We start from the raw sequence: 23360 nt of genomic DNA, 5'->3' as shown, positions 1-23360 counted from the left end.
CAGGTTCCGTATGGAGAAGGGGATAACGAGGTGGATGACATGGCATGGAACGAGGTCAACGATTGCAAAAGAGGAAACAACTGGCAGGTTTTTGAGGGTGTGACATGGTTTAGGTTTTGTGCTTTGGGGGCCCGAAACATTACGGGAGTGCCACGTAACAAAATAGGGTAGCCATTAAAACTACTTTGCAGACCCCCCCTCGCTCATGTTAACGAGAAATGACTGAAGGGGAGCCAAAATGCTTCCTCCGCCATTGATCCGGGCAGAGTGAATTATATCCATTGAAAACTACCTGATGTATATTTAGCACTGATTTAATGTTTTGTTGCTTTTACCCATATGAAAAAATTAAGCATTATAAATATTAACGAGGTGATCAAGTTTATCACAATAATCAAATGCTGATTAAGGAATTTAAGCATTATTTAAACTAAGCAACAAATTTCAAAGGCGTGTTGAACTAGCAACCTTAATTTTTAATTTTATAAAGTAAATATTTTCTTTCATTTCTTATCTAACATTTTATCATGTGCCTTCATTTTTTTAGAGAAACTACCCTATCATTTTTTATGATATGGACCTGAAATAATAATAAATCCTAACATTTTTTATTTTCAATTTTCTTTAGGGTCCATATGTTAACTTATCATTTTTCTATGGAATTTTGATCTTTTAAACTAATGGCAAACTTATCATAAAGAAAAGAGCTAAAACATCGGCTCCAACTAGGGATTGCTTTCTCTTGTAGAATGCAGAGAACTTGTAGATCCATGTCCCTTCTCCTTGGGCTCCAACGTCTTTGCTGTAAAAATCATACTAACAGTTGGAAAAGTAAAATAAAAGAAAACTTATTACAATGATGGTAGTAACATCTATTTCAAGCTTCTCAATACTGAATATAGTGCTTCATAAATCTTCCATTAACAAGAAATGTAGAATATTGTCCCTATAGATTTTGTAACACAAAACTGTTGTTCCTTTTACTTCAGCAATAGCTAGAGGTCTGAACCATAGGTTGTCAAAGTTTCCATGTTTTACTTTTTCTTCTCTTCTAAAATTCCATCTTAGAACTAAATGTTCCTCCTTCAAGTCCCTTTCTGTGGCTCTTCTATCAAATAGTCCCTTCATTTCATTTGTTGGCAATATGACACAGGTTTGACACTATGGCACGGGTGTTGTCCTTGATGGCAACTCTCTCGGATGACAGATTACAGTTCAGGCTCTCAGAATGAAGGAAAAATAGATATATGTAGGTTCCTCTTAACCAAGCCGTGTATACACGTGGGATATCCTATCAAAAGGTGCATATCTATATGCACGCACTTTCACACAAAGGAAAGCGCGTACATGTGGGAAAAGTTGTTTTTGGTCCATGGTTTTTAGTCCTTGATATTTGGACCTATGGTTTTGGACCATGATATCTCGTCCAAAGTGTTGAACCTAGGTATTTGGACTCAGATATTGGCTGTAAGTGGTTTTGGACCATGGTATTGAGTAAGGCCTAAGACTATAAAAGGGGAAGGAGATCATTAGGCAAGGGCATTCACTCAAGGATTGAATATCTTATGAACAGCAAGATCTAGAATACTGGTCATTGGGTTATGGTGCATAGCCGGATCTCAACCAAGGAGGAATCTAAGTGCTAGAAGAAGGATAAGTTCTATTGATGGGTCAAGATCTTAATGCTTGAATAGAAGTATATTTGCGTGATTTTGATCTTTTATATTAGGCGCATGACTTGATCTATAAATTTGATAATCTGGGTATATCTGATGTATGAATAATTGAAAAGGGTAAATTATCTTTTATAGATCTATACGTAGGTTCGGCATAGCAAAGGCCTGTATACACACTAGTTCGGTAATTCAAAATTGCGTATACGCTGGTTTCCCTTAATATAGAAGTGTATGCACGTAGGTTCTTTATCTTGAAGTAGTGTACATCTCATAAAATATGTTTTAGCTACTTTTGTTTATTGTTGCTGATTTCTAGGTTTAGGATTGGTGTATGGTTACTGTTATAGCATTCAGAGAAGTGATTGATTAATTCCTTTTTGGTTGGTGCAAAGGGGATCGGTTGATGCTGATACATTTTATGTTTGATTGATGTTATTTTATGGATCAAGTCTGAAAATTTATGAAACATGGTCCCTGTAGGAATGACAAGGTTGTAGCCATTTGCAGGTAGAAGCCTACGTACTGGTATAAGACTGCACTAGTACAGAAATATTGTAAAAAGAATTTTCCTATAAAAGGAAGATAGGGACGAATTGCAGCAGGTGGCTTTCACCCATGTTGGGTTTCCACCTTATATCTTATGTTCATATGTGTGATGATCTGTTCTGTTTTACTGCACCTATTTACTGTTCTTATGGTTAATGAAGTTTTGATGCACTAATTAAAGATCAACTTTTAATGGATTAACTAAATCATAAGTTTATTGGATATACGCTAGTTGCTTTAGACACAGTTGCGTATATACGTGGGTTCCCATAACTGAAGTAGCATATATATATATATATATATATATATATATATATATATATATATATATATATATATATATATATATATATATATATATATATATATATATATATATATATATATATATCTGAGTATGAAAATAAAAAATTGTTTGATTTGATAACACTGATTCACCCCCCCTCTCAGTATTATTTCCAGCAATTGGTATCAGAGCAGGTCCTTCAGAAGAAGCTTGATTACTTGAAGGAAGATCTATCATCATGAGAAACTACGAAAAGGAGGCATCCATCAGGCCACCAATCTTTGATGGGAGAAACTTCGTCTACTGGAAGGTAAGAATCACAGCCTATCTTCAATCACTTGGAGCAGAAGTTTGGGATATCGTGGAAGTAGGATACACATTCCCATTAGCAACTCCTATAGATACAACTGGTAAAAAGCAGTATGAAACAAATGAAAAGGCTATCAATACTCTATTAGGGAGTCTATTTCAATCAGAATTCATTAAGGTTATGCAGCTCAAAACTACCAAAGAAATATGGGACAAGATCATTCTAAGCTATGAAGGAGATGATCAGGTAAAATGTGCAAAACTACAATCTCTTAGAATTGAATATGAAACTCTCAGAATGCACAATGATGAAAGTGTGGCTAATTATTTCTTACCTATAGATGAGATTATTAATCACATGAAAAAATTGGGTGAAGAGATAAAAGAGGTTACTTTAGTTGAAAAGGTTTTAAGATCTTTGTCTTCTAAGTTTGAATGAAAAGTTTCTGCCATAGAAGAAAAGTAGAATCTTCATAGTATTACCATGTCACAGCTGCATGGAATCCTAACTTTTTTCAAAATGAGAAAAGGGGGTCCATCAAAAATTAGAGAAGCCACATTTAAAAATTCAAAAGGAGAATACAATGAGTCAGGACATACATTAGAAGGAGAGGAAGAATCAAACTTTGTCACGAACCTTCAACAGGGCTCTAGAAGATTCAAAGGTAAGCTACCTTTCAAATGATTTGCTTGTGGGAGAGTTGTTCACTATGCAGCCAAATGTCCTCATAAAGATAAGCTTGATAAAGGTAAGGAATCAGTTAAATGTAACAGAAAATAGAATGTAAGTAGGAAGAGCTATTATAGACATGAAGACAACGATTGACTTTCAGATAGTGATGAAGATGAACATGGTAACGATTATAGACTTTTGATGGCTTTCAAAGATGATGATTTATTGGATGCTATAGATTAAGATGATCTCTATGAAGAAATTTCTAAACTTAAATTTGTTTAGAAGAAAAGGGTATCGTCATAAATATTCTGACATTCCAACTTGCTAAAAGGGAAAAACACAAGGAAAAGTTAGAATGTGAAATTGTGGGACATAGAAAAGATATTGAGAAAACAAAAGCTCTTAATCTTAGATTTGCTAAAGGATTTGAAACTTTAGATGAGATTATCAAAGTGCAGCATTCTCCTCTAATCAAGACAGGTCTTGGATATACTGAAGCAGCATCTCAAGCGCAAAATCCATCCACCTCAAAAAGTTATCTTGATGCAGCAAGCAGAAGTTAACAGGTTGACAATCGTCAACAAAGGCATAAAGTAGATCACCAAGTAAATCGAGGTCAATCTAATTCAAGGGTGAAAAAAAAACTACAACCAACCATAGGTAAATAATTCTCAAAGTGCATCAAGAATGAATCACTTGGATGGTAGATTTGATAATCGCGGGAATTTATTTAATGGCCAATGTTTTTCATTTCATAACTTTGGACACAAAGCTACTCAATGTGTTGCCTACAAGACCATCATGACTTGAGAAGCACAAAATCAAAGGAGCATGATTGGGATCATGAAGAGGACCTACAATAGCTTTTCTGATCTTGAAAATGAAATAGAATGCTCTATTTGTAACAACTTCGGTCATGAAGATTCTGAATGCAGGAGTAAGTTTTGGAAAACATATCAGAAGGAGCAACCTTCATTGGGTCTCAGAACATGGAGAAAGAAAGAACCACAACCAGAAGGATGTGGTATAGCCTTATATGCGAAAGGACAGGAAAATCAGTGGAACATCGATAGTGGATGTTCGAAACATATGACAGGTGATAAAGAAAAACTTCAGTCATATAGTGCCTTAGAAAAGGAAAGAAAGGTCTCATTTGGAAATGACACCCTTGCACTCATAAAAGGTAAAGGTTCTGTTCTTTTGAGGGAAAAATTCAAAGATGGAAATGTTATGTATGTCGATGGCTTAAATCATAATCTATTGAGTGTTAGCCAAATGTGTGATCAAGAAAATGAGGTAATATTTTGATCAATTGGATGTATTGTTCGCGAGCTTGATACTTGAGAAACAATGATAAAAGGCATAAGAACTCCAAATAATATATACATACTAAAGGGAGGACAACAACAATCCTATCTAAGCAAGAATGATGAACACTGGCTATGGCACAAAACATTGGGGCATCTAAGCTTCTCTCAGATAAGGAATTCTTGCAAATATAAGGCGGATCATGATCTCCCTGACATTAGAATTCCAGACAATACAATATGCAAATCATGTCAGTTTGGTAAGCAAACCAGAATTGATTTCCCTGAGAAGGAAGGATCATCTAGTAAACCACTTGAACTTGTCCATACTGATTTATGTAATCCATCAAGGAAAAAGTCACCTCAAGGAGAAGAATACTATATATTTTTCATTCACAACTTTTCCAAGATATGTTGGATAGGAATTCTGAAGCATAAAGATGAAGCTTTCGAAAAGTTCAAAGCTTTCAAAGCCTTGGTTGAAAATGAATTAGATTGTAGAATCAAATGCCTCAGGTGTGGTTGAGGAGAGGAATTTACCTCGGATGAATTTTTCAATTTTTGTGAAGAACATGTAATAAGAAGGGAATTTTCTACCACAAGGACTCCTCAGCGAAAAGGAGTAGTGGAAAGGATGAATAGAACAATTCAACAAATGGCTCCTATTATGTTTGATGAATATGGAACTCCAGCAACCTTCTGGGGTGAAGCTGCATTTTCTGCCATTACTATTCTCAACAAAACAAGCATTCGGGTAAACAACACTCAAACTCCTCATGAACTATGGTATGGTAAGACTCCTACCGTAAAATACTTCAAAGTTTTTGGAAGCAAATGTTACATCAAAAGGACTGATGAAAATCTTGGCAAGTTTGAACCTAGAGCAGATGAAGGCATCCTCCTTGGTTACTCTTCCTGAAGTAAAGGTTATAAGTGTTAGAATAAAATACTTGGAAAAATTGTTGAAAGTATTGATGTGGTTGTTGATGAAGCAGGCACAATTCCAAAGCAGATAAAAATCGAAGGTTTTGAAGATGAAGAGGAATATCCTTCAACTTCAAATCAGACTAATGATGAAGAAGAAACCTATGAGGCACCAGAAGAATACATAAGGGTAGAAGAAAAGACTCCATCCAAGTACGTACAAACGAAGCCATAAGAATGTTCCTTTCCCTTTCTAGATTCAGAAGTTCAAAGTATATCAAATGGATGTGAAATCTGCCTTTCTAAATGGAGACTTAGAAGAAGAAGTGTATATTGAGCAACCAGATGGATTCATCCTTGGAAATGATCCAAAACTTGTATGATGACTTAGGAAGGCACTTTATTGTCTTAAACAGGCTCCAAGGGCTTGGTATTGTCATCTAGACAAGTACGTCCATCAACAAGGTTTTTCAGAAGGATCAGCAGATAGCAATATATATATATAAAAAATGATAATGATAAATTTGTAATACTTGTTGTGTATGTTGATGATATCATCTTTGGTAGCAATGAAGAAGCCATGAGTCAAAACTTTTCTTTGGTGATGCAGAAAGAGTTTGAAATGTCCTTGTTTGGTGAGCTCACATATTTTCTTCATTTACAAGTTCAACAAAATAGAAACGGTATCTTTCTATCACAAAAAAAGTACCTCAAGCAGATCTTGAAGAAATATGGCATGGAAGATTTGAAACCAGTACGCACCCCTATGGTAACAGGATGCAACCTCAGTGAAAATGATGAATTAGTAGCAGTACATCAACCAACCTATAGATCCATGATTGGTAGTCTGCTCTATCTAACAGCTACCCAACCAGACATCATGCATGCATTGGGAATAGTCAGAAGATTCTAGGAAAATCCAAAAGGAGCATACCTTCAGGAATTTAAAAGGATTTTCAAATATCTTCAAGGAACAAAAAACTATGGCTTATGGTATCCTAGAGATATAGATCTCACACTTCATGCATATACAGATGTAGATTGGGCAGGAAGTGTGGATGACAGAAAAAGCACTAGTGGTGGTGCATTCTTTATGGGTTCCAGATTAGTACCTTGGTTTAGATAGAAACAAAGTTCAATTGCATTATCTACAACTGAAGCAGAATATGTGGCTGTTGCATCTTGCTGCACACAACTCCTTTGGATGATGCAAACTTTGCAAGACTTTCAAATCACATGTACTCCACCTATCTCCATTTTATGTAATAATACAAGTGCAATTAGTATTTGAAAGAATCCAGTCATGCATTCAAAGGCCAAGCACATACTATCAAATATCATTTTCTCCGGGAACAAGTGCTTGAACAAAAGGTCAAATTGGAGTATGTTCCCTCCAAGGAATAGGTTGTTGATATATTCACCAAACCACAGCCTAGGGAGACATTTGAATACCTCAGACAGAAGCTAGGAACAGTTGATGCATCATCTTGCTGTTGAAACTTATCTGTTTCAGAGAAAAGTGGTTGTACACGAGTTTCATGAGGAGCATCAACGTACATACGCCGGTTTCTATGGATAAAATTGCGTATATGTTAGTTTGAAGACAAACGGTGGGCTAGACTCAGGATGAAAAGAGTCTGATATGGGTTTGATAGGGACCATCTGGCACAGGTTCAGGAGGACCATATACTTCTAATAATGCATTGTTGGGATTATCTTAGAAGATCTTGGTTCAATTTTATAGAAGTTTTGGTGGAACAGGTGTAGAGGGAGAACATCTTTACTGGTATAAATAATGATCGATAGATGTTGATGATGATAGTTGTTGATGACTATCATAGTCTTGTTTTAGATATTTTGTTTCTATGTCATGAATATCTTTTATCATCAATGTCATGTAACAGCCTATTTTGGTTTCCCCACTATGCCTTCGATGGATGAGGTAAAGTTCTTGTTGAAAACAAAGCAAGTGAATATCATAACAGAGGAAGAGCCAAAGTATGCTATGCTAGGGGACTATTGGGATAACACCATGGTGGAAAAGGTTGTCGAGTTGCTCAAAGAATACCAAGATTTATTCCCTAAAAAAGTTACGGAGCTGAAAGGGATTCTAGGAGACATAGGAATGATGAATATAACTTTGAAGCCAGATAAGAAGACAGTGAAACAATGACCCTACCAATTGAATCCAAAATACAAAGCAAAGGTCCGCAAAGAATTGGACAAGAAGAGGGCAGTAAGAATTATTGAACCAGTTGAGGAGTCTGATTGGGTAAGCCCTATGGTGATGCAGGAGAAGAAATACAAGGGTGAGATCCACATCTATGTATATATGCGGAAGCTCAATGATGCTTGAGATAATAATCCATTTCCAACACCCTTTACAGATGAGGTACTAGAAACTGTGAGTGGGTAGGAAGCATACTCTTTCACAGACATGTTCTCTGGGTAACATCATATCAAGATCACACCAGAGGATCGGAGCAAGACAACGTTTGCTACTAAATGGTTTTTTTCAGTAAACGATAATGCCCTTTGGGCTAAAGAATGGAGTCGCGATATTTCCCCATATTGTGGTAGCCGCATTTAAGGAATTTATCCACAAGTTCTTAGAACTCTACCTGGATGACTGGACCGTGTTTTGCTTGGGTAAGAAACATGTCCTGAGCTTACAATTGATGCTAGATACCTGCTGTCGACACCAGATCACGCTCAACCTAAAGATGTGTACTTTCCTCGTCCCTTTCGAGAAATTGCTGGGCCATGTGGTCTGTAAGCAAGGATTGATGGTGGATCCAACAAAGATCGTTGCCATACTAAATCCGCCAGCACTGTGAAGTGTAAAGCAGCTACACGCTACATTAGGAAACACAGGCTACTATTGCAAGTTTATAAAAAGCTACGCATAGATTACTACTCCAATGGAACAACTACTGAAGAAGGATGCTACATATTTCTGGAATTAGGAATGTAATAAAAGCCTGTAAACGCTTAAGGAAAATATGCCATCTACCCCTATCTTGGTCTTTCGAAAGTGTGACATTGACTTTCATGTACATATTGACGCATTGTGTATTGCATTGGTATGGTACTCACTCAAGAAGGACTGGAGGGAATTGAGCACCCGATTGTGTTTGCAAGTCGCAAGTTGTCCAAAGAAGAAAAGAATTACTCTACTACTGAACGACAGGGATTGACGACGGTGTAAGAGCTCCAAAAGTTCCATCACTATCTGCTGGGAGGACATTTTAAGATGTATATTGATCACTCTGCACTCAAGTACCTAGTGAATAAGCCTGTGTTGGGGGGGTGCATCTATCGATGGTTATTGTTGTTTCAAGAATGCGACTTTGAGGTTGTTGTAAAGCGGGGGGTCTGAATGCATAATGGGATCACCTGTCTTGAGATGAGATCGACGAAGAACCAACAAATCTAGAGGAGGGACTCCCGGATGCCCAGTTATATGCCGTGAGTGTTGTAGATGGCCACTTTTAAGATATAATCCACTTTTTAACTACATGCACTGTGCCATAGGGGTATTCTGTCCAGCAAAAGAAGGAATTGGTGATATGTGCAGTAGATTTTACTGTAATTGCAGGACACCTCTATAAGATGGGCAACGATGAAATATTGCACAAATATGTACCAAAATTCAAGTGTGGATAGATCCTTTCCGAAACACGTGGAGGGGTTTCTGGCAGACATTATGCGGGCTGCGCCACAGCCTAGAAGATTCTTCACGCTGGATTATGGTGCCCCACTCCACATCTAGATTCGAAAGCATATTGTCGGGCCTGTAATGTATGTCAATGGACAAGCAAACCATCATAGAGGGATGAAATTCCCCTTCAACCACAGATCATGCTACAGCCATTTGAGAAATGGGCGATCAACTTCGTCGGGCCTATTGAACCATGAGGAAATACAGGTGCGCACTATATCATCATTGCAACCGAATATTTGACCCAATGGGCAACGATGCAACTAGGTAAGGATTGCACGGTTGCGACAACAGTAGAATTCTTGCTCGAGAACATACTGACTAGGTTTGTCTACCCCAAAATTCTCATGAGTGAGAGAGGAACACATTTTCTGAATGAAATGATCAGTGCACTCACTGAGGAATTCCTGATATATCACCAACAGAGTATGCCCTACCAGCTGCAAGCGAATGGGACCGTTGAGGCATTCAACAAAATTTTGGAGACTGTGTTGACTAAGGTTTGTAATGCACGACGAAATGACTGGGACTTGTGCATCCCTACTGTGTTATGGGCATACCGAACTATGTGGAAGAAGTTGACAGGTCAAACACTATTGTTCTTATTCTATGGCAAGGAGGCTATTATGCCTATGGAATATATTGTGCCTAGTCTGTGGATTGCGGCAATCACAGGTATGGCAGACGGCAGAGCATTGGAAGAGATGCTTGCACAACTAGAAGAATTGGAGGAGGAACAATTTCTGGCTGGATTCCATCAACAAGTACAGAAACAGCGCGAGAAAGCATGGCAAGATCACGGTATCAAGGTGTGCACTTTCAAGGAGAATGATCTAATATTGGTTTATGACAGTAAGTTCATAAAATTCCTAGGTAAACTCTACATGCACTGGTTGGGACCCTATGTCATCAAAGAGGTTACCAATGGGGGTGTAGTTCAGGTTTCTAAACTCAATGGAGAACTCTTCCTAGGACGAGTGAGTGGCAGTCGCCTAAATCTCTACATAGGCAGGCTGACTGCCTGACTAGCCATTGCAAGGATAGTCTCACCGCTCCAACCAGTTGAAAGAGAGCGGGAGATGATAAATCAACCTGGGGGATAGATTCACGAGTACCATGGTGTGCGTACATTTGACCAAACACAAGGGTCACGGTTGCACGCGAAGGATCACGCAGATGCGCTGATAAAAGGAATGACGACTGTTAATGTCACTATTCATGACAAGATGTCTGCATTGTGGCAAAAGGGAGCGGGCGGCGGGAAATTAAGAGAAACAGTATGAGCCAAATATGGAATTAGCGACCACTGATTTTACATGAGAAGTTTACATCAGCTAGAATGGGTGGCAATCAATGCATTTGAGATTTGCATCACTTATAAATCATCAAGGGGAATCCACTGGGTAGCCTACACTTTGGAAACACAAATGGAGCTATTCATCATCTTTGCACAAGGCAGGCGCATGAAGGTAGCAATCTAGTTGATGGAGAAGTAGGACTCTCTAAGGAGTATGTTGTTGACAACTGCGGGCATCCCACAGGCTGTGGCATCACCAGTAGGGGATGTCCTGGAAAAGAGGGAACATTAAGAAAAAATGGTCCAGATAACGTTGCGTCACCCAGGGGCAAGCCGACGCACTACAACAGAACAAAAAAGGGATGGACAAACGACAACCATGGGTAGATATGAAGTTAATAAGTCATCTCTACTGTCCCTCGAAGATTGGGATATTACAGAAAACAATCAAGGTCTTGCAAAATTGCAACACAAGCTGCAGTAGACAGTGTGAAGAGAAGATACGAAGGTTGTAAGCGGTCATGCTAAAATCCTATGAGGGGGTGTTTTGTGTTAACCAAGTAGAGAAAAATGAGCATCATCGGTTGCGAGACACTGAAGCAGGAGCTGGACGGAGTGTTGAAGGAGACAATGAAGGAGCAGTAAGACAACGAGTGTCACCAAAGGGAGTTGAACTACAAAGACAAGACAAAGCATTTATATGTGCAGGCGAGTGACTCAGGATGAGTCACGATGATTGTGTTGGGGGATTGTTGGGTAGCGAAGGTCTCACGCAATGGTTTTGGGGTAGAAAGCTTAGAAAGTAGGATTAAATTATTGTAAAAGTTCCAAAGTATGCGAAGTGCCAATTATAATAGGTTGAGTCAAAGAGTATTCCACTTAAAAATAATGTAAAGAAATATAAATAGAGTTGGCCCACGTAGAGATCGTGGGCCAAGGAAGGGTATAAATAGATCGCTTCTCTATGAGGGAAAGGCAGTTCTTTTGGAATATGAAATGTAATGGGTTTTTGAAGTAAATAGTCTGAAAGTGTCTGTAAGTCTGAGTCAAGGGTTGGGGTAGTAGGTAGAGACTTTGTAGTTGTGTTCATAGAGGCCTAGAAAGTCTTCATCTGTGTGCACGGACCCCTACAACTAAGTGCAAAAGGTGGGTCTAGATGTATTGGTGAAGAGTAATAATAAAGATAAGCTTCTTCTGTAATTTTGTGTTATTGTGTAGATGACTTTATGATTCACTTTTCTATATCTGTTTAAATATGAATGTAATGATTGTATATGAATCTGGGTTCATTTTAAGTGCACAAATAGTTAAACGTTTTCTTAAAGACCCTACTAAGAAAATCTATTATAGTCCATCAATTAGATTACATCAGTAATCAGCACAACAATAGAAAGCGGAAGTTGCCCCAGGCCCAAATCTGCACGGTTGCAAGAGGAGTGCAAAGCAGTAGAAGGGTGCGTGAGTCACCTAAACCACATATTGATAGCCCAAGGGTGTGGAAACCTAGTTCCAGCACCCTCCCCTACTACCTTGGGTGAGACCTTAGTCTGCGCTCCTCAAGATGTTACTGAAAGGGCCAGTAGCTGCGGGATTTGTTTGGCTAAATAACTCTTCTGAACTTGGGTCAGGTCCATATAAGCCAACGCTTCCTTTTGTGACTATTTCAAAGAGGAGAAAATAAGAGATGTGTATGTATAAAATGAGGTTGGAGGCCACTTCCTTTTATAGGAGATGGAGAGGGGTTCAACTTGATTAATTAAACCCAAGCCAACCTTGTTAAATTGCACATGTGTGGGCTTGAATCCAAAAACATATTTCTCCTTGTCCAAAATTGGTGATCTTTAGGTCAATTTGGTCCTCTCGAAAAGAGGAATTCAATGCCACAATTACCTTCTTCAAATAAGCTACCCAAAGTGGAATTTGGCCCTAGTTGCCAATTTTAATAGTGGTGAGTTCCTCATTAATAAAATTCCTTCCTACCACAAAATACGTAACAAAGTTGAATATCTCTTCAATTGTGGCACTAGGAGACTACTCTCACATTCCATATCCTAAGAAATGGATTAATTCATTCTTGAATGCTAATGGAAGCATTGAAATATGGGATTGGCATCCCATGCAAAATAGCATACAAGTATTATGCTACTCGTAGGCTCCCAATGTCTAGTCTAGGTTACTGAGAATTTCATCAATGATGTATTAGTCCTCACATACCTAACTAATCATGGTAACAAGATTTCACTATTGTATGTTCAGGCTTGAACGACATACATGCTTTAGTCAAATATTATACAAATCACCTTGATATAGGCATCCTCAAAAGATCTCATATGATCTGGTTGCATTAACCTAATTAGTAAATTATATCTACAAGTTTTGTTGCTTATGAAACTTTAATTGGCATGGTATCTAGTATGACATTGTGGTGATTCTCATAGTCACACAACATTGTTTGTTTGCATGGTTTTATGCACTAGTCATGAAAATTGAGTGTTTTTCTCAGGTACACCTTGCTACTGCATACACATTCCCTAGTAGTATTTCCATTTGAGCATATGGTAACAATAACATGCAATTTCCTGAGTCAAAATAAGTATATTATCACATGTTGTAGTCCAGCAGCATGCCACATCCCATCACTTATTTAATCCCAATGTATATATCCATTGTCAAGGAAATATTTCCATCTACTTGCATTGATTCATTGTACAAGCATAAGGTCTTGTGGCACTATACGGTTAAATATAGGTCTCCACTCAACACATGAATATCTATTTTTAAATCCAAATCTAGGGTTTTTAAGTCTACCTTCCCTTTAGGTTGATATGAAATGAAGATTGTTTAAGTGTTCTGGCATATTTATATCACTAAAATTTAATCACCGGGGATAGTTGGATCATTAAAGAGATTAGGAAATAAGCTCCATGCCAAGTTCATTGGTTTATTTTGGGTCCAGTTCCCCTGCTTTGGTATAGAGTGTGTATGTGTTAATGGAAAAAGTATGCTTTTCCTAGAATTTGCTGGTGATATGAAGAATAATATTCCAATGCCTCAATTACTTTTTACGGGAGTGAGTCTGCATTAGTTTTTCATTCCATGGGGAACAATTTACATGGTGGATTGTATAGTAAACATACAAGAAATAAAATAAAAATGATGATATCAAAAGTAGGGTAACAAATAATTAATTCAAGCAAAAGAGATACAAAGGATTAAAAAAAACATGTAGAATGTTGTGAATGATGAACTATAAAGGGTTCCCCACCAATGCATTGGAATTTCCAAATATTCTGCCTTATCTGATTTTTTTAAGGGAAAACTTGTGAATTTTGATGCTTGATTATTTGTTATTTGGAAGGATAGGGGCCTGTGGTCAATGTTGACCATGCCACCCACAAAGTGGTTGTCTAATTCACTGGGACAAAAATGCAGATTCAAAAGGCATATATTTTGGCCTATTACTGTGTATTGCTACCATGGTGGATCTTTGTTATGCTAGCCCCTATTTTGACAAAGGATAATTCAAATGATAGCAATTTCCTATCTATTATTGTCAATTGTGTACCTTTTTTTGTGGCCATTGCAACATTCCTTGGTTCAAGCATGTCCAATTTCCTAACTCTTTATGTAGTTGATTGTTGCTCATCTTATCTAGTACCTTTATTTAAGATTTTTTAACTATGAACTCTCGAGTATTCATGGAAAAATGATCTTAAAGAAACCCCATTTCTATGAGTGAAAGGAATGTGCCTCATTCATTCAAGGATACTGGAGAAGCAAAAGCTTAGTGTCTTTATTTCATATCTCACCTTTTGTCTTGACAAAGTCAAGAGTACCATATTGTGTCTTGGACCTGCTAGAATATGGTATTATGTTGGCATGCAAGATGATGGTGATGATTATTGAGAAATCTGGTTTTTTGCAATGGTTGTCATTCATATCTCTTTGAGACCCCACTCCTTAGATCCAAGCCTGTAAGACTTTTGTTATAGGTTGCCCCACTCAAACTCCAAATGTAAACCTTTTGATATTCTTTCACCCAAATGTTGTAGAGGATCTATGATAATAAGTTGGCATTGTTTCCGGACTTACTTCTTCTTAAATGTTGTTATTGGCACAAGAATGTCCCCTATGAATGGATCAATAATGAAAAATCAAATCAGCATTGGTTGAGGAAGGAAGGGGAGAAATTCCTCTTCCCGGGTGGAGGTACAATGTTTCCCAATGGAGTTGGTGAATATGTGGATCATATGGAAGAGTTGGTCCCAGGAATGAAAGATGGAACAATCCAAACTACACTTGATACTGGATGTGGGGTGGGTAACATTCTGACTAGTGTCAATAGTTTTACCAAAATGAATCCAGTCTTTGATACCTTTCTGAGTTTATATTGTCGATCACACGATGTAGTTAGGTTATGAAGGAAGTATACTCAACAAGGAATCTAGAGTCAAGTTAAATTGATGGATGCACCATCAACACACATGGTTGATCCACCTTATGATGTTCACTATACCTGAGAGTCTAAGACATCCAGATTATCAAAAGAAAGCTAACATAAATTTTCATGTCAGAAGCAAGAGGATTAATAGGAATTGATCTAAAGTTATTTTTCTATGCATCATTTTACTTTACATAACATCTGAACCTACTCTTGAGCTAAGTTTAATAGTAAACATTCTGTTAGAGAGACATTTCTCTTCCCTCCTACTAGCTGTGACAAGGTGGATTTATACAATTAGGCCTTAGTGAACATGTTGACATGGTACTTAACAAAGAATAGCTGTAGAATTATAGGTCTTTTCTAGAAGTTGATTCTCAGATAGCCTTACATCCAATATTCATTAATCTATTTGTAATTTCTATTGCTTGTTATGATATGTATATTTTTGTATCTTACATGATAAAGATCAAAATAAGTTACTTAATGTAAATGCTCATAGTTATGTTATTTGAATATGACTTGTGAGATCTACTATATAAGTATACATGTCCTTGTTTATATAAGAGAATACTTTCTATTCAGGTTTCCAGTTGGGGTGGTGATTTTCTAGATCGTGGAATTATTACAATGTCACTGGTGTGAAGAGATAATCATTATGTGCAAGTGTAGTTTGCACTTGAACATGGTATTCCTGCAATGTTGTGTATCATCTCTACACAGTGGCTTCCTTATCCATCCAATGCATTTGACATGGCTCACTACTCTTAATGTCTCATTCCATGGACAAAATTTGGTATGTTTGATGATACCTTCTAAATTTTTGTTTTGTTCTAGATTGTGTAATGGCTTAGAAGTACTCAAATTAACATGGATAAAGTGAGCACAGCAATTTGCAAATCATTACTTGGTAAAAATAAATATAGTTTCATTCTTATTGCACAATCAATATGAATAACCAGTGGTGAGAGTATAAGTGCTACTGCAACTAAGTGTAGGGGACTTCCACCCAGCTCCCAATCAGTTTCTTATTCTTATTCTTCAATACTTTCCCAAATGAAAAATATTTCATTCCCTTTTCCTTATTTATTGAATAGAAATTTTCATATTCACTTTTGATTTGATTGTTATAGTTTAGGAAGGTGTACATACTCTATTTCTTTGGATTTGAAGTAGTGATTTTTTATGAGAAAACACATGTTCTTAACCATTAAACCCATACTAATTATTTAATTAAATTACTTACAATTATTTTAATTTCATTTATTTATTTCATTTTTAGTATTTATTTCAATTCAATCAAATGTTATGGCTACAAAGCATTTTAGATTGATATTCCTATTTAGTTTAGTGGGTTTTGTTCACTGATTTAGTAAGAGAGTGATTTTATGAAAAAAATAATTTCCCTAGAAGACATAGGGAACATGATCCAACTAAGGTGTTTGAATTAGTTTCATTTTATCAAAATTATCCTTGATTGCTCTTCAATTCTTTAATTTTTATGGGAGCTTGGTAGCTATTTGTTGAGTGAAGTTCTGTTGATGCAGGTAGAGCCTACCTTATGGAAATAGATCGAGTACTGCAACCAGGAGGCTTCTGGGTCCTATATGGAGCACCAGTAAACTATGAAAATAGATGGCATTGATGGAACACAACTATAGAGGAGAAGAAGGCTAACTATGATGCCCTTCAAGGTCTTTTGAACAAGATGTTCTATAAACTATACAATTAAAATGATGACATTGTTGTATGGTAGAAATATTTGGACAATGATTGCTACACTATAGATGAAAAATAGTTTAGCCCCCTAAATGTGATGACAATATTTAACCAGATGTTTCCTGGTATGTTCCCATGCAGTCTTCTTCAGTGAAACCAATTCCCAACTTCAAGAATTTAGGAGTAGGACAGACTCCAAAGTGAACACAACATTTGAAGGTAGCCCTAATGTGGGTCCATGCCTTTTCTGAGGGTAGTGATGGTGCTTTCAAAAAAAATACAACTCAATGGGTGGCATAGGGTGTGCGTTAACCATTACAAGGCACTGGTACTGGATCTTGGAACATATAAAATAAGAAATGTTATGGATATGAACACTCTTTATGGGGGTTTTGTTGCAACATTGATAGATGATCTTCTGTGGGTCATGAATGTGGTTTCCTCTTATGGTATAAATTCCTTGAATGTTGTTTATGACCGAGGACTAATTGGTACATATAATGACTGATAAGTTTCTTTCTCTCGATGGTTTGATTAGGAAATATCATGTACTTAACACTGTTATCTTCTCTAATACTTGAGGCTTGTTTTATTTAGGTGTGAGGCATTTTCAACCTATCCAAGAACATATGATCTCCTACATGTTGATGGTATTTTCAGTGCAGAAAGTCATAGGTAGGTACATAGTTTTCTATCAAGTGGTGCTAAATGTTGGTTTTTTAATCTTAATAACCTTGAATGAGGAAAAAGTACATTTGATTATTGATTATGTGTATTTTGTGAAACAAATATGAGATGAAATATGTGTTGTTGGAAATGGACCGTATATTAAGACCTGTTGGCTATGTCATAATGTGTGAATGACCCCATTTTGTCAATAGTGTCAAGAATCTAGCCACAGGAATGAGATGGAATTGCCACTAGAGGGACACTAAGGATGCTAAGAATGGGGATGAAAAACTTCTCATTTGTTAGAAAAAGGATTGGAGGTCTTCAAAAGCTACTTCTGAATGATAAATCAAACCTTAAAATTTCAAGGCCTCTATTCCTATTCTATCCAATCAATCTGGCATTAGAGTGAGTGCCTGGTTGTGAAGGTATTTGTTGATAGGATGCATTTTCTAGCCATTATATATCATGTCAGTGAAATTCAGTGATCCATTTTATTTTCCGAGGATGCCAAGTTATTTATTCCCCTCATATTTGAGAGGCCTAATATTAAAGATTAGAATTACTATATTGAATGAAATCCACTCTTTTTATATTGAAGTTGTAAGGTGGGTAGTTAGGTGCTATTTATATTTGCAGTTTTCATGACGAAGGGATTTTGTAATGCCAAAACCCTTTGCGCTACGGTGTTTTAGAACTCTTTTATTACTTTCATTTCTTGTGTCTTATGATACAAACATATGCCTAGTGATGCGTTGTAAAAGAGAAGGCCATGAAAGTACTCATTGGACCATTTTAATGCCTATCGAGCTATAGGAAATGGACTTTCATGAGTAGATTATGAAGCCTAAGGTGATTATGAAGGTAAATGGAGGGAAAAACTTAGAGCACCATCTGAGAGGGATGAATTTGGTCTTCCACATTGGAGCTTTTCATCTTCTTTGTAGTTTGAGGCTCTCTGGAAACATTCAATATTATGCCCTTCATTTTGAGCTCTTGAGTAAATCTACTCATAGCCCTAGAAGTAAACCTATAATTACCATTTTCCCATTCTACAATGAACTTGGAATTATCCTTTATCCAAGAAAATTTTATACCTCATTCATCAACAATTCTTATCATCAACAAAGTGCAAATATCTCTACTCTATTATTAGTATCAACCCCATATTTTTCCTTTAAAGAAACAACATGGTTGTCTCCAATAATTATATTGCATCCTCCCCCATATTTTGTAGGAATACCTTGAGAAACTCCATCAAAATAGCTGCATGATTTCAATTTATCAATCTTGTAGATTTTCAAATTTCATTAGTTATTCGTTTATATAGGTTTTCAAATACATTGATAGGCATATATGACATGAGGAACTCATGATACCAAACTAATACGTGGTATTTATGATATCCACTCAAATATCTCCTCTTGTTAGCACACCAAAATTCCTATTCTATTTTCCTAAACACTAGAGCAAAGAACACACATCTAGCATTCTACCACCTGATTCTGCTCAAATGCAAATTGAGCCTTCAGGAAAATTTTGCTACACCATGTAACTTCGTTCAATCTTCACTGAAGCATAAATGGTCTGTAAAAACTAGAAGCATGTGTAGACACCAACTATACTTGTCAATACAAAGAAAGCATATGCGATAATTGTCATGTAGCCGAAGTAAAAAATACCAATGACAAGGTTCGTAATATCCATCTTGATGAAGAAGTAGAATTTAGCCTACAGGAATAGGTAAAGTGAAGATGAGCCTAAATTTAGATAAGATCTCCACCACCAATGGTAGTCCTCACTACACAACTAGAAGTACAAAGGACAATAGTGATATTTGCACAAGTAACAATAATGATAACAAAAAAAATGAGAAAATCAAAAAAATGTAATAAAATTGATGTACCCAAATAGATGTTAAGATGAAGAATAATTCAGTGAAAACTACACCAAAGGGTAATATACCATGTTTACTCTGGAATCTACATGGGAATTTTATTTTTCTTAAAAACATATTCAATTACATGTTTCTTATAGCCAAAGTGACTACCAACAAAGACCAAAGACATAGATATCGCAAACCATAAAAATACCAAAGTAGCCATTGTCCCAATTGGTACAACACTAGAGGGCTCTTCACCCTAGATCAGTGCATTGAGGACAAGGAAAATGCCAAAAAATAATGCTAGTGAAGATGAAAGCAGTCTTCAGTGTGTTTGTTTTCCATTCTGTCCCCTTGAACTCTATATTGTGTCTATGAAGTTGAATTATTTTCCAATTGGGAAAAGTTCTTGATTAAATAAGAAAACATACAAAAACTAGGATACAAATTCTACAAAAAGGGAGGTAAATCTTCTGGTGCACTCTTGGATATTTTTTGAATACAGTGGCCCCTTGGGCATTAGAGAAATTCAACCTACAGGTTTCAAAATTCCAACTCTTTGCAAAGTTTTTAGTTCTATCTTTTATCCCCTCTTTCATTCTATGTTCTAGGCTTCTTTGGTGTAACTGTTTTCCATGGAGAGAAAGGCAGATTTTAATGTACCCCTTTGGCCTGTCAAAGAATAATAGCTTATTTGGCTCCAAATTCTATAAATATTTCTTTTTTTTTACATCTAAGATCTAACTATAGTCTTACGTAACATATTTATCATGGTAGGAAAAAGTATTATTCTTCTTACTATACTCATTCCTTAACAGTTTATACAATCTAATAATATCGCATCATTCTTTCATGGTTTATCGGATCTGTAATGGGAACCCTTAGTAAATAGATTATATATAGCAGAATCATCATTGAGTATGAAGGACTAAGCATGGCATGCAATCTATATAATCTTCTATTTAATACACATTGACATTAATAGAGTATTATCCGACATTGACCATGTATCACTCATACAATTAAGCATAATCAAGGTAATTTGACCAACCCTTGGATCAACATACATAACTGAAGAAATTCCTCTACTTGTGCAATTAGAAGCACGGTACCTTAAGTGTCCCACATGCACCACAGTTACCACTTGATGTTAAATGTAACAACTATCTTAACACTATTTATGACCATTTCAGAATAATAACTTCAAGGAGACATTATGGAAATTATTAACATCACACACTGTAGTTATCATTTTCTGATTCCTTAAGTATTGTCAAAGGATTACTGACATGTACCACAACCCATAATAGCTAAAATCATTACATAAGAACACATTAACATCGGTAATTTAGTTATGAATATTTGTTATATGCAAATTCTACCAGGAATGGGTCCTAGAACTGTTATCCATTGAACATGCTTCTATAGTTAACTTCACACTAGAATACAACATGCATAAGAAAGCCATCCTTTCCATAGTAGAGATAAATTTAACCATCCTTATATCTTTGCTAAATGATTTTAATCTCATAACATGTAAGGAAACACATACCATGCAAGTGAATCTCATCAGATTAGAGGGAAACATCATAAGCATATATTATTCATCAAACATTCTCATGAAGAAGAAATTTAAGAACTCTTATCATAAACAACTGGAACAATAATAGAGAGAGAGTAAGAATCATCATACACACATTCCATGCATCTGACACCAACTAAACCTCACTTGGAGGGAGGAGCACCACCACCCAACCATGAATCACCTTCAATTATCCCGGGGACGAAGATCTTTCCAACGATCAAATGTCTTCAATTGATGGATGCACTGGGTATTTAATACCCTCTTTCATTATTTAGTTACCATTACTAGCATCGTGCTTTATAAATTTTTCCATTTTGCTAGGTCTTATCTAGAAAAGCTCATCTTTATCTCCCACGACTCTTTTCCACATAAAATCTTTCCTTTATCTCTCACAAAGCTTTTATGTCTGATGGATATTTCTCCCATCCATCCAATGGATGTCAAATCCATCCAAGCTTATATGGAATCACATCTAGAATCTTATCATGAAAGATTCATCTCTATCCCATTCCTCATGGGATTTGGCAAGCATCTCCTCTTTCTTGGTGCTCCACCCTCCAAGTGATTTATTTTATTAATTTATTTAAAAACACATTTGATTTTCATATTACATATCACCTAGCTTTCCTCAGCTTAGGTTTTGAATAGTTTAACCCACAGAGGAGGGTATCAAACCTAGCTTTCCTCAACTTAGGTTTACAACATTAACACACAAGGGAGGATATGACACCTCACTTTAACTTAGCTTAGGTTTACAATAATGTATTACACAAGGGAGGGGTGTTACATACTTCCCCCCTTAAATTTTACAATGTCCTTAGTGTATCATTGCATCATGTTCTTGTTTAGAGGTAGCTAGTTTCTGAATCAACAGCTCTCATGGCTCTGTCATCTCATGCAAAAAAAAATTCCGATGTACATCGGTCACAAGGAGTTCTCCCAACGTCTCTCCTCCCATAGCTACATTGCTCTAAAGGAGTGCTTCTAGCATCTCTCCTTCCATAGCTACATGTCACACTTTTTTTGACAAACCATTTGTGAGAATTTATCGTTGCAAAGTTTAACTATGAGAAATATCATAATATGTTACTTAATAGTATGAAAGTAGCTATTGCTTATCATTTGTTGTATCTGAAGAATGCATGTTCTTTGATTGTATTCTTTCAAGCCTTTGTTTTCTTTGTCAAACACTTGCTTCTTGTATTCTCTCTACATACAATACATCAGTTAGCATATTTTCCACCTTAATATGCATGCAAGGTCATAATAGATTATTTCACATCACAATATATATTCGTATACATATTTTCATCGTAATTGTATGTATTCCAAACTGAAATTAACCATAGTTGCTTATAACAAACTTACTTTCCTTCTTCTGGGTAACCTCTAGGTTTGTTTACCAAACTAGACACCAATCCAATGACTAGTACATACTTGCGTGAATATATGCTATACACACCAATACACATTTCATTTTTCAACCTTGTAGCATATGTAGCCACACGGTTCCATATATACTATTGTACATAGTCCAGCTATGGTACAACCTGAAATACCATCCTCATGGTATCAATTCATGACATAAACTTTATCCACATATTTTCCCACCATGTTAGTATCATACCAACATTCATTTTTCATGGTTCATCTATGTAATTAAGGAATTTTTTTATGTCATGTGTAAATCAATTCTAGATGTCATGTCGTTACAATATCAATCACATAATATTGGATTCATGCATATTTTAATCTTAATCATACCTTATGCTTAATGTCCTAAAGCAGACTATTAACTCATATCTATTGAAGTTTAATATTCACCAGATTAATTCACCCCTTATGTTTTACTTTTCCCCCTTTTTGCCTCAACAATCAGTTGGCCATGTATAATTCAGTATGGTTATGCATGAAAATTTTTACTACTTTCAATCCTACACTCCTTGTAGTTGTAAGTGTTTATGATCTCAAGGTATTTACATGTTAGCTCATCCTTAACATTAAATCACTCTTTACCAAAAGATGAATTATCTATTTTATGAATTCTTAGTTGAATCAAGCAACATTTCCTTATGATGTCAAGACACCTCATCCATGAAATCATCAACAAGTAATCATCTCAAAATTGCTTGGTGCAAATTATGATACCAATCTATTTTATTGACCCAGGGGTCCATACCATTTGTGCTACTTCACCAATTACTATGGTTTTGACTCAAGGATACTTCTAGGTTCTATTATGTGTATCCTTAAAAATATGCATATGTCCTGGAGATAGGTTTAAGTTAAATTTCCCCTTTAACCATACCTTCTTCCAACCGA

General features: G+C 36.3%; 1 pseudogene; it reads left to right on the top strand.

Moving 5' to 3' along the window:
* The first annotated feature begins 8252 nt into the window (after positions 1-8252).
* On the top strand, positions 8253-17410 carry LOC149206115 (putative methyltransferase PMT21; annotated as a pseudogene).
* Positions 17411-23360: the final 5950 nt, after the last annotated feature.

This window comes from Pinus tabuliformis, chromosome 1_2, assembly GCF_031772625.1.
Source record: "Pinus tabuliformis cultivar Carrire ecotype Pingquan chromosome 1_2, CPIR1, whole genome shotgun sequence".
Lineage (NCBI taxonomy): Eukaryota > Viridiplantae > Streptophyta > Pinopsida > Pinales > Pinaceae > Pinus > Pinus tabuliformis.
The sequence above is the reverse complement of the archived record's forward strand: the minus strand, read 5'-3'. Positions and strand labels throughout refer to the sequence as shown.